This window comes from Triticum aestivum, chromosome 3A (genome assembly GCF_018294505.1).
Source record: "Triticum aestivum cultivar Chinese Spring chromosome 3A, IWGSC CS RefSeq v2.1, whole genome shotgun sequence".
Classification (NCBI taxonomy): Eukaryota; Viridiplantae; Streptophyta; class Magnoliopsida; order Poales; family Poaceae; genus Triticum; species Triticum aestivum.
Window position 1 is genome coordinate 745,799,201 of NC_057800.1, and position 13,177 is coordinate 745,812,377.

General features: G+C 42.0%; 1 pseudogene; it reads left to right on the forward strand.

Moving 5' to 3' along the window:
- The first annotated feature begins 6,982 nt into the window (after positions 1-6,982).
- LOC123057363 (4-coumarate--CoA ligase-like 5) lies at positions 6,983-12,266 on the forward strand (annotated as a pseudogene).
- Positions 12,267-13,177: the final 911 nt, after the last annotated feature.

The following is a 13,177-nucleotide window of genomic DNA, read 5'->3' on the forward strand; positions in this document are numbered from 1 at the left end:
ATTGGGCTCCAGGGCCGGGTCGCTCCTGTGCTAATGGGCCTAAACCAGCGCGCGAGACAACTCGACTGAAAAAGAGCGAGCGAGCGTACATCAATTTTTTTTCGAGTTGTTTCGCTTTCATCTATTTAAAAATCATGAATTTGATATATAAAAAAATATTCAGGAATTTAAAAGTTGCACACGGATTCAAAAGATTGTTCACGAATTCTATTTTTTCTGAGAACTTGAAAAAAAGCATGAATTTAAATGTTCATCGTGAAAAAAAGCATAAACTTGAAAAAAAGCATGAAGTTAATCGCAAATTTGGATAATCATCATGGATCCAAAAAAAACTCCATCGATATGCAAAATGTTCATGAAATTAGAAAATGTATGCAAACAAATTTTGTAAAATGTCAACTGTTTGAGTTTTCAAACATTATTTCTCATAGTGATTAAAATTTGAAAAAATAATGTTCATCTATTCAAACAACTTTTCAAAAAAATCTAAAATTATTTTCATATTTCAAAAAATGTTCATGAAAACCAAAAACTACTCGCAAATTTGGAAAAATCTTCATGGATCCAACAAAAACTCCATGGATATGCAAAATGTTCATGAAATCATAAAATGTATGCAAAACAAATTTTGTAAAATGTCAACTTTTTGAGTTTCTAAACATTATTTCTAATGCTGAGTAATTTTTTTAAAAAATGTTCATGTATTCAAACAAATTTTCGAAAAATCTAAAATTATTTACATATTTCAAAAAATGTTCGTGAAAAACAAAAACTACTTGCAAATTTGGAAAATGTTCATGGATCCAAAAAAAATCCATGGATATGAAACATTTTTCATGAAATCACAAAATGTATGCAAACAAATTTTGTAGAGTGTCAACTTTTTTGAATTTTTAAACATTATTTGAAATTCCGAGTAAAATTTTGCATATCCAGAACCTTCTTTGGAAAATGCACACACTTATTGAAGAAATGTAACCATTTTTAAATTATAAATTATTACTGAAATTTCAAGTAATTTAAAAACTGAATATTTTGAAAAAAAACATGGATAATTTTTCTAAACACAAGATTTTTCGGAAAAGAAAACATTTTTTGAGGTCTTGGACATTTTTTGGATATTTTAAAAAAATTGTCAAAAAAAGAACCAAAAAAGAAAAATAAATCAAAGAAAACAAAAAATGAAAACCACAAAAAGAACCAGTAAATAAATGAAAAAAAAACTTGGCAGGAACCGTCTAGAAGATTCAACCGATAAAACCGGATTGGACCCCAAACCGTTCCAGCTAATCCCTCCCATTTGCCTCTTATTTGGCCAGCCCAACTTGGACGATGAACGGGCGATTGGACGGATATCTATCGCTATACATAGGAAATCACTAGTTAAGAGTTGCCCATTGCAAATGTCACTCTTCACCTTCTCAGTTGCTGACAAGTGACACACTACATGTGCACCATTTGATCACAATAAACATAGGCCATGACATTTACAGCTGAATGCAATCGGAACAAGGGGTGTGATACACCCATCCTGAAATCCTATAGAAGTACATCAATTTGGCACCTTGTACCAGAAATAAAACCCGATGTCCCTAACTCCCTATGATTATAAATGTCGGGAAGAGAATATGAACTATGATATATATTTTTTTATATTTTTTGACGTATATCTTTCTATCCTAATACAAGGTGATGCTCATGCGAACGTTTCAGAAGTGGATACCTAAGGTAAAAAAAGGGGAGTTTCCTTGAGAAATTGGCACATCTGGAAGAAGCTAAAAAATATGTTCCAATGATTTACATATGTAGGTATCTCACATGAAATTTGTTCTAACAACCAAATAAGTTATTTAAACTTCAGGTTGAGGATTATCTTCCCCTTCTCACCCTTCTATCTTGGTTCTCATACTACTTTTTTTCCTGTAAAACAATACTTCCAAATTGGAGTACCAAAATACGAGCAACAATATCAACAAATCTAAATTCTGATGCATTAGCATATTTGACATGAATAAGTAAAAGAAAAAACTATAGAGATGCAACATCAGTATAGAAGCTAATACATTTAACATGTATATTTGCCTGAAAAAACAAACCACCATACATCCTTTTTTGCAAAAATTATCACGATCTATTATCAAAATTTCACTAAAAATACAAAGCACCTCAAACATATGAAATAATACATCACGATTCTGAGACCACCGAATGACCACTAAAACCGCCAGAACTAGCAGCCGACGCCCCACTATCGCTGCTCCCCTATTGGGGTCAACTTGACCTTGAAGATGACAGTCGGGAAGTCTATGTATACATGTCCCTAAGGACACCATACATCCTTTAGACCCCCACCCCCATCCCCACTACGCCTACCCGACGAGTACCTTAATCATGATTCCTCTAATTACTAGATTGTAGCCTTCAACCCAATGGTATATATAGCGCCTTTTGGTTGCAACACAAGTTTCACGAAGCAAACCAAGAGATCAAGAACAAGGATATTTGCGTATGCACTCTGGAGTTAAAATTCGCCCAACATGCACATAGGGCGAGACTATTGGATCCATCATGAAAGGGACCAAGAGGAGACGATTACCAAATTGCATGCTCAGCTCCAGCAGACGCGGGAGGCTCGGGCTTTTGTTCACAGTAAGTGAACTCTAGGCATGATTTACTACATAGTATGGTGCCAATTTTGCTTCCTAAAATACTTGTGTGACTGGCTATGAGTATCTAGTTAGAATTGTCTTGATCTACTCTGATTTACAACAATAATAGTAATACAAAAATACACCTCTCTGAAATTATAGTAATAAACTAGTATCACATTTTTACATTTTACAACATGTAGCTAGATGAACCAAGTCGTATTCATCTAATATGATGAAAGGTTTCAATGGTACACATATCTAGCAGCAGAGGATGGAGTCCAATGGGTTCCTAGTGGGAGTCCCAGAGAGTTGTGTTGGGTACGTGCCTCTATGTCCTCCTCCTTATCGGCATGACCAACACAGTCGCACCAAGTTCTCATTAATGACCATGGATAAGAAGTTCGGCTCCCAAGCATGTTGAATAAATTTACTACACTTTACTATGTGAGTCGTCCAGTACACCTCTTTGTTTTTTCTTGAAAAGAAGAATCGAAGAAAAGAAAGAACCGAGGAAGAAAATGAAGAATAGGGGGGCCATAGCCCCCCCCCCCCCTCCTTAAACCACGATTCATGTAATTATTCAAATGCATCGATGAAAGAGCTCTCGTGTTAGAACTAGGAAGGGTCAGATTGGTTATATAATTGTTCTCTATCTTTAAGACAGGTATATTGGGTCTAAGCACATGGCTAAATCCCAGATTCACTTCCAGGATTGGTGATGCACTATATTTATTTAGGAATGAAGTTCCCACGGGCTCGTGATATTGGTTGTCTTTGTGTTTATACTAGTGAAACAAGTAGTCCGATTTTATTGTATTATCAAATTAATGCATGTGCCACGTTGTGTAAACCGTTGGCCAAGTGAAGACCGCCACCGGGGAAATCAAAGAATAAACCTATGTGCCTTTGGACATCACTCGTACGAGATGTCTTTCGTTAAGATTAATTATATCCTTTATCCTTCTACATAAGTATGCCTTGTTTGCATACTGCTTGGTATTATAGAGTCCTTTTACAATACATCAAATAAATTTTGGTCGTTTATTTTTGTGACGCAATGGTTCAGATGCATTAATACTACACTACAATTCGTGTAGTATATTCAAGATCTAGGCTATATTGGGAAGATCATTGTTTTGACGAAGAAGCCCCCGACCGAGTTTGATAAATAGTTTGCTGCATGGGAGGGCAAGGAGTGGAGTAAATATACATCGACAGTTGAGTAGATACAGTCAAGTAAATGGTATAGGCAAGTACCAAATATTTTCTTACTAATATTGTATACATGGGATGAATGGATCAGCCTCATTCTTTGCATAGAATAATTAGTCTATGCATGTTTATTTAGTAGCATCATTCTTCTGCAATTTTCTTAACCATGATATCCAATGGTCCTCGTTCTTTTCATAAATAATTTGTCCATGGCTTTTTATTTAGTAGCATCATTGTCTATGTTCTTAACCATGACATGCAATGTTCTTAACCATGATATCTAATGCAGGAGTTCTCCCAGTTCCATGGCCCCAACTATAATACTAGACTAGTCCATCAAGGCGCGCGTTGCCGCGCCCGTCCATTCTAAAAATAATATTAGAAATATCTGAATGATATATGGGAATTTAAAATGAATTATATATTTTTAATGGTTCGAGATACATTGCTTCAAGTCCACAGCCATAGAGAAAGAACGTTTGATATTTTGACAGAAGAATGATTGCTTAATTAAGCAAGAACTCTGCTTGAATACGTAACTTCAAGTTCAGTTCTAACACTCTGAAGCAGTAAAACACCAATGATTTTGTGTCTACTTGCATTTGAACACCCAAGGGACGAATATATAGAAATGCGATCCTTCCTTCTGATAGAACGTATTTACAAATTCAAGGTCGGGTTTGATTGACCGGTCCACTGAACTAACACTGACACTACATACCCATTTGCCAATAATTTTTACCATTAGCAGGTGGTTTACGGGTACCGTTGTTTTGAATCATGGGTATATACTACTTCAGTTCTAATGAATGCGAGGATGTCTTTGAATATGACTCATTGCATCCAATCCAAATAGAATTGGAAATTCAGAATTAAGAAAAGCGCATAATATGCTGACTGCTGAGGCCTGGCAGCAATAGACGGGCAGATAAGAATTGTGTGACCCGTAAGAATCAGTCAAGAAAATACATTCACCCAATCAGAGAGAAAACTCTAGTCTGTATCTCCTCATGGTGTAGTGACCACCTGAAAAACACTCGTGTGACTCAAGTTCAGAGGAAGTACAAGGAAAAAGGGATTTACAGTGCTCGTACCTCATGTGTTTGTTTCCTGAAGTGAGCACACTGGAGAAACTGGATGTCGCTCACCGGAAATACATCGCCGTCGCCAGAGAGATCCCTTTGGAGTTGATTGCAAGAATTGGATCCGAGCCTCAGATGGAAGTGGTGGGAGGGGCTAATTCAGAGGGTTTCAGCGGCGTCTGCACACCATCTATTCTTCATCGCTTCTTTTTCTTCCCCTTCAGCGAGCACCTTAGCATCAAAGGAAGCTACCGGGAAACCATGAGGGGCATCTTCTTCCTGCCGTCGGGGGGTCGATGTTGTTCGAACAGTGATGGAGGATGGGAGGACAAGAGGAAGTAGAGGATGCGGTGGTCTGCTGCTGCTCAGGGAACGTGTACGGCGGTCGGGTATATGTTTTAGGGAAGGTGTGCGGTGGTGTGAGGAGGCCGTCGCCGCCGCCATCACCTGGAGAGGCATGCGGCCCTCGCGTGCTCCCTCCCTTGCCTCTGCGCTGACACCAACCGTCTATTCACGATCGCAGGCTACACAACGTCAGTGCATTAGAGGGCCTCCAAGTCGTTCATTGGAGCAGCAGCCCATTTAGTGTTGGGCCGTCCGGGACGCTTGAGGTGGAGTGGTAAAAGGCTGTCGGGCATGCACAGTGAAACGACGGGACAATCGACAACGTTGAATGAACTAATCGGACGGTTTAGAGAGCCAAATCGCTGTGGAGGGGCCTAGGTGGCTCAGTTTTACTGTTTTTCAATCTGTTTCTGATGCTCAGACTATTATAAGTCAGAGGGTTTGTGCATTCTTTATTCAGAGTTAATAAAACTGCTTTTTGAGAACAAAATGCAAGTTGACACTAAAACCGAGTTCCAGCATGATCTTGCAATGTGTCTTCAGGTATTTTGTTAATTCTTTCTCACGCTGGGGTAAATGCAACTCTATTAGGCGCTTGCTTAAAAATGTCACTAGACACCATTACTGTCAGCTCAAACCTTGTTTACCATATTATAATGACCAAAATATACATGGACCAACATGTCATCTCTCCCTCTATCTCATTACGTAAAAGTGTGTATCCCACTTGATCCTAACAACATACATATTTTCCTCTAGAATTATTTGCTTGCTTACTCCTAACAAGTGAGGTTCACACTTATTATTGTAAGATTGAGAAAGCTAACATGTGGGTCTAGGAGTATTATGGTCATATAACATTTTCAATGGGTTTGACCTGACAATAATGTTGTCTAATGGCATTTTTGAGAAAACATCTAATGGAACGATGGAAATTTTGAGGTATCTAATGGCATTTTTGAGCAAGCATCTCATTGAACGATGGCATTTTTGAGTAGTTGTAAATTCTGATGGCAAAACTGAGTAATGAGACACAATTAATGACATAAATGATAAAAACCCTTAAAAATAAAATAAAAATGATTAGGAGGAAGTTGAGGGGAACTGACAAAAGTTGCTTTTGGAAAACTTCCCCTAACTTTCAAGGAAAGTCCAAAAACTAGTTTTACAGAAAGATTTTTAAGGGAGTTGTTAGAGTTGCTCTTTTTCTAAAGAGAAAAATTCACTATAGGTCCTTTAACTTGCGTCGATGACCACTTTAGTCCCTGTAGTACAAAATACCCGAAATACCATCCCTAAACTTGTCCTAGGGGTTCACATACGGTCCATTATACTGTTTGGTCTATGTATTCGCTGATTTGGCAACGTCAACTCGTGCCACGTGGGCGCTGACTGCTACCTCATCTCCAGCCGCTTGAATACGCAGGAAAACAGGGGGTCTTTTGCAAATTACGCACATAAAACAGCTGCCCCCTCCCCATCTGGTCGGACCGTGCGACCCTTCCCACCTGGTCGGACCGCCCCAACCTAGTCCGTCCCCGCCGCCACCTCCCTCCGCCGCCCTCTGCTGTCGCCGCTGCCTCCATTGCAATCTGCCAGTTGCAACGGGGAGGACTGGGATAAGCCACATCACTCCTCCTCCTGTTCTACGCCTTTCTTCGTCAAAAACACCACAACAAAGTAAAACTCCCAATGGCCGAACTGGCGGCGGCGCCCGCGGGGATGGACCCGCCCAACGGATTCTCTGCGGCCACTCGGACCTTCCACAGCGTTCGCTCCAGCTCACGGCCGCGGCCGCGGCCTACGCCTTCTTGCTCCTCGCCTCCCCGACCGCCCCGCGCTCGTCGACGACGCCACAGGCATTGTCGTCTCCTACACGTCCGTCATCGCCTCCGCCCGCTCCCTTGTAGGCGGCCTCTGGTCCTCCCTCGCCCTCCGCCTCGGGACGTTGCCTTGGTCATCGCGCCCTCGGGCCTCGAGGTCCCCGTGCTCCACTGGGGCTCATGTCCATCGGCGGCGTCGTGTCCTGTGTTTTGATTTTCGGTTTGAGATTTTCTCGCCCCAGCCGAGATGGCCGAATTTTGGCCATTTTTAAAAATTTTGACCAAATTTTCACCAAAATTTGACTAAAATTTAACCAAGATTTGTCAAATTTGACCAGTTTAGCCCGAAAGATAGATTTCGCCCCAGGCCGAGATGGCCGAAATTCGGCCGAAATCCAATTTTTTCGGGCAAAATTCAAAACACAGGTCGTGTCCCCCGCCAACCCGGCCTCAACCCCCAAGGAGTACGCGCACCAGGTTGCCCTCTTTAGGCCCGTCGTCGCGTTCGCGGCCCCCGAGGTCGCCGCCAAGCTGCCCGGGCACGTCAGGTGCATCGTCCTCGGGTCCGATGCGTACGAGAGTCTGTCCTGCGCAGGCGCAAAGGCGGCTCCTCCGCCGGCCTTCACGCTGCTCCCACTCCCCCTGTTCCACGTCTTCGGGTTCATGATGGTTTTGCGCTCCATGTCCATGGGGGACACGGCCGTGCTCATGGAGCGCTTCGACTTCGGTGCCGCGCTGCGTGTGATGGAGCGGTACCGCATCACGCTGCTGCCCGCGGCGCGGCCCGTCCTGGCGGCCATGATAAAGTCCGAGGAGGCACGCCGCCGCGACCTCTCCTTTCTCCTCGTCATCGCCGTCGGTGGCGCGCCCCTTGGCCGGGAGGTCGCCGAGCGCTTCGCCGCTGTCTTCACCAACGTCCAGATTGTTCAGGTTAAGCATCAGACTCCATCCAGGCTACAGAATCTACTACCCTATAAAAGCACGAAAGGGCGGAGAACCAAATCATCTCAACCATCAACCATGCTGATCTAATGGTCCAAATCGGCTTGTGGCATCAAACATGTTTAACACTGTAATTACCCACCACTGCCATTGGTTATAACCATGTTTGTTTAGCTCCTACAGAAAAAAGGCCTCTGGATCCCCTCTCCATCGTCACGCCCGCCCACGATCTCCTATTACCCTCGCAAACCATCAGGTAGTTTCGCCCCCACCAGCCCCTTCCCGCACCACCACCCTTCTCTCCCGCTTGCGTGGTCTTTGCCCCGCCCAAACCTCCCACATGGTCTTCATGCTCATGGCCGCCGCCTGGCCCGCCTCTGGAAACCGGCACCATCACGCGGCCAAATCTTCGGCTCCATCCCCTGCATCGCTGCCTTGCTTTGCTCCAAGAACGGCGGCCCCATGTCCCTGCTAGCGTCCATGACTCAACACCCTACACCCTGTGACCGGAGTAGGAGAGGACTTGCTCGAACATGGCAATCCCGGGCCTGTGCCTGCACTCTACACCACCCCTCTGCTCCGGTCACTTCAGCAAGCGATGCCACCGACGGAACCGAGCAGGGGCTTCTCCATCGCGCTGACAAAAGAGATGTGATCGTCGAGGAGTTCTTCTGACGCGCTGCACGTAGAAACAAATCAATGTAAGCATCAGACCCTCACATGTGATTTCTGATGTCCAATTATTTGTGTTGTCGTCGGCGTATCCCGGTAAGATCAGCAATACGATGCATCCCATTCTTGGTTACGTTTCTTACTTCATCTGATAAGGCCAGAGTAATTTATGAAATAAACTAACGCTTCTGCCGCACGGCGTTGACAGTTTTCAGAATCATGAAAAAAATTAACGCTTTGTCTGTTCAATCCAAGTCGGGACGCGAGCCGCCATGCCGCCCGTGCATGTAGACTACGCACCGCGATCAGCCGCCTCTGAGCCTCGTGTAGCGCGCCGTCGTCATCAGCGGCGGCGCCAGGTGATCCCGACGGGAGTGGGAGGATCTACAGCGTCCGTCCTCACTGTTCTTGGTGCTTCTCTGGCGCTGAGTGTGGTCCTGTCCTGCGCGCTGTTCTACATCGTCGGCCAGAAAAGCGAGTCTGGTCCGTCCGGGGAGAAGCAGGAAAACCTACAGGCCAGAAAAACGAGCATACAACTTGTGATGCAATTTTGAGGTCTGTAGGTTTACGTGGTTCTGATCTGATTGTTGCATTTTTTGTTCTGTTTCTATTCTTCAGTGAAAGATCTAAATGTAATCTTCTATATGTCCTTCATGTTTTGTTCGACACAGCCTTGTTAGTATAATTGTTACGCCGTGTTGTGCCATGGTGATTTGTCTATAACTGAATTCAAAATGATCTCAAAGTTGGCATGTGCGAGTGCCTGCGATATTCTCTGGTTGCAGTTTCTCCAATGCTGAATGTTTAGTCTCTTGAGACTCCAGATTGCCTTCACTTGGACGAACTTGAGCTAGCGGCTGTCGCAACATCAGTCGTCTCCTCCCCTTCCGACCGTTGGTAATTTACGGATGCTTCCTGACTTCTATTATCAGTTTAAAAAATATGCAAGTATTCACCTTTCTTTTGCAATGTTGGCCAGTTTAAATATGTCTGTTCAATACCCATTTATACTTCCACACGGTTTTAGACTCTTGATAAAATCACGATAGCTGCAACGTGATTCTTTCTGTAGCTTGTCTTTCACACTTGGAAACAATAGAATAGAAAATAGAATTATGTGTTTTATACATTCAATTAACCTTTTTTGTCTTATTATCCTTTGTATTTAACCATTTGCAATTTTTGATTCTTGCATTGCTTCTGTTATAGTACTATTATACTTTCAATTAACTGTTTCGAAATTATGAGCTTTCTATTATTTTTTAGTAGTCCATATATGATAGAGATATATGGAAATTGCAATTCTTTAGTGTCATATATTTATAAAATCATGGTTCCCATGCCTGGTCAGGGTTGAGGCTCCTTCGAATTTTTTCTTCTCATATGTTAAAACTTATTTGACAGTTGTGCTTTAAAACACAGATCAACAAGAATTATCCAGATGCACATCCATTTGTGTCAAGGGATTGTTCCTCAATTGAGGACCTAACGAACTCATCTGCCAATGGGAATGCAGAAAGTAGCCATACTCACAAACTTGAAAAGAAAAGTAGCCAACCATTGTATAAGAAGAAAGCAAAATTCCTCGCGAAACTTCGTGTCGCCCGACAACAAAAGAAGTCTAAAGTTCTAGGTAGTGTTAACCACGCCCAGGTAGCACGGTCAGATGCTTCTTCTTCAATAGGCCTGAACCGTCGATATCGAGGATGACCGCCGTGGTCGTCCATGAATCCTGAACCACAGTCACCGGGAACGGCTGCCAGTTTGGCATGGTGATCAAGGAGGTCCTTCGCAGGCAAGGCGCTCATGGGTAGTCCACCACTGGTGCCCTTGTGATTTGCTTCATTGGTACTCCCTCCGTCCGCGAATAAGTGTACTTCTACCTTTTGTGCTAAGTCAAAGTTTTAAAATTTTGACCAACTTTATAGAAAAGAGTAGTAACATATATGACATCAAATTGGTATATTATGAAACTACATTTCAAAATGAATCTAGTGATCCTAATTTAGTGCCATAAATACTGCTACTTTTTCCTATAAAATTGGTCAAAGTTTTAAAACTTTGACTTAAAACAAAAGCTAGATGTACACTTATTCGTGGACGGAGGGAGTATTTCAGAAGAACTGTTTTTACTATCATAATTTTCATCCTTGCCTGATTTTTTTAGCAGTACTTAAGCTTATATTCCGTTTGTACTCATATTAATTGTGATGATATTAAGGTTGTGATAATGTACATTTTTTTGAATATTTACTATGGAGCAAGGACCACAACCCTTTATTAATGAAATAAAAGAGTTAACCACTGTACGAGCAGACCAGCCAGTCTCAAGTCCAGAAGTTAGAAGGAATCTACATTATACCTACCTATATTTACATGAGGGTGTTGACCCAAGCTAAGACCTGTTGTTTGATGCTATCTCTAGGCCTATGCGCTAGAAGATGAATATCATGTACAAATTTACATTTCCAGGTAGCAAAAGAAGCACGCTCTCCCCTGACAGTTCTTCCATTCCTTAATATCCAAATGTTCCAAGCTGCCATGAGCATAAACTCGAAGAACAAAGGATGCCCAAACCTTGACCTTGCTTGATATATGCATTGCTGGACATCAGAGCCATGGGTCCTGTCAATCTGAAGGTAATTCCAAACCCTGTAGCTAAAATTAATTACATTGGAAAAACAGATGGGTCGTATCTTCATGGAGGTATGCGTTACATATAACACAGAGATTATCATCACTTGGGGACCTCCGGTGCCTTCTCACTAGCATGTCCTTGGTGTTGAGCCTGTCAAAAAACAGTAACCATGCAAAAACCTTTTTTTTCATTGTGCATCTACTTTTCCATAACCATTTACATGATTGGATTGTAGGAAGTTGAGAGTATAACGTACATTTTATCCCGCTGGCATATACTTCCTCCGTTTTTAAATATAAGTCTTTTTAGAAATTTCAATATGGAGTACATACAGATGTATATAGACGTAGTTTAGACTGTAGATTCACTCTCCATGTGTATATTTAGGAACGGAGGGAGTATATATATAGGTCGAAAGAACAATCAACGGCAGCGCAAGAACAATGAGAATAAAGCCGGGAAGTTAAATTCAATGCCTTTGTACATTAAAAAGTTTTTTTTGATTATAGCTTTTCTAAAACTTCAAGTATAAATATGTTTGTAATATTTCTAACTTCTATGATTGGATCATTTTATCTATATACGTGATTTTTCACGTGCAAGCTTACTAACTTGAAAAGTGTGGTACCATGTCATATGATGAACGTTACCATGGCTGTTTTTTCTTCTTGTCATCTTCTTACAGTACCATCGAGAACTGCCAATATACGATACGAGACATGCTGGCAAGGGGTATTTGATAGAAGTAGATGTATGTCTGAAAAGAGCATTAATCGAGACGTGCATTGCACGTGCAAGCTTACTAGTACTACTAAATCTTTCATGCAGGCTAGAGAATACTACTAAATCTTCCATGCAGGCCGGGCAGGAGGAGGAGGAGCCGTGGAGTGTGGAAGCCTGAGGCGATCTACGTGTGTGATTTAACCCTAATAAAATCGGTTTGTGATTTTGTGGGCCATATGAGGACCTGGAGAGATCGATCGGATCGAAAACGGCACTGCTGGAGGGAGAAGGATGGGGCGCACAACTTCCTAGGAGCATCCTGTGATCTTCCTTTTTCGGCCGTGCACTCAGACTAGAAAGGGACGCGGATTTTTCGAGCACCTGCGCCGGGGCCGCGTTATCCTGGCGGTCGAATAGTCGCGGTTTACCTAGAGATGTCCGACAGGAATACTGGTTTAGCCTACGTATTACCCTCGTCGTAGGGTAACAGCATCACGGGTAGGCTCTGCACATTTTTGTCTTCTATAGACAATTGCCCGTGCGTTGCAACAGGAGTATAAACATTTTAGTAGATTAGCCCCTGACTGCATATCTATTATTGTATTATTGGTTTTGAGAATCCACGTATATTAATATATTGATACGCTAATATCTTATCAAATATTTGTATGCAATCGCCATGATTTATCAGCCATTTTATTGCTAAGCACTTATTTGGTAAGAATTTAATGACTTGCCAACAAAACATGTATTTATTTTGGTAAGTTAATAAACATGAGATAATTGAATGGATGGGAGAAAAATCAAATATGGGAGGAAAAAATCAAAAAGAATAAGGAAAGAGTGGGACGTATATATGGAAGGTTGGACGAAAAGAGGTGAAATGAGAACCTTACGATCTTTTTAAGTATAGGGATATTGATACGCTAAAATCTTACCAAATCTTTGTATGCAATCGTCATGATTTCTTTGTCATTTTATTGTTAAGCACTTATTTGGTAAGAATTTAATGACTTGCCAACAAAATATGCGTTTATTTTGGTAAGATAATAAACATGAGACAATTGAATGGATGGGAGAAAAATCAGA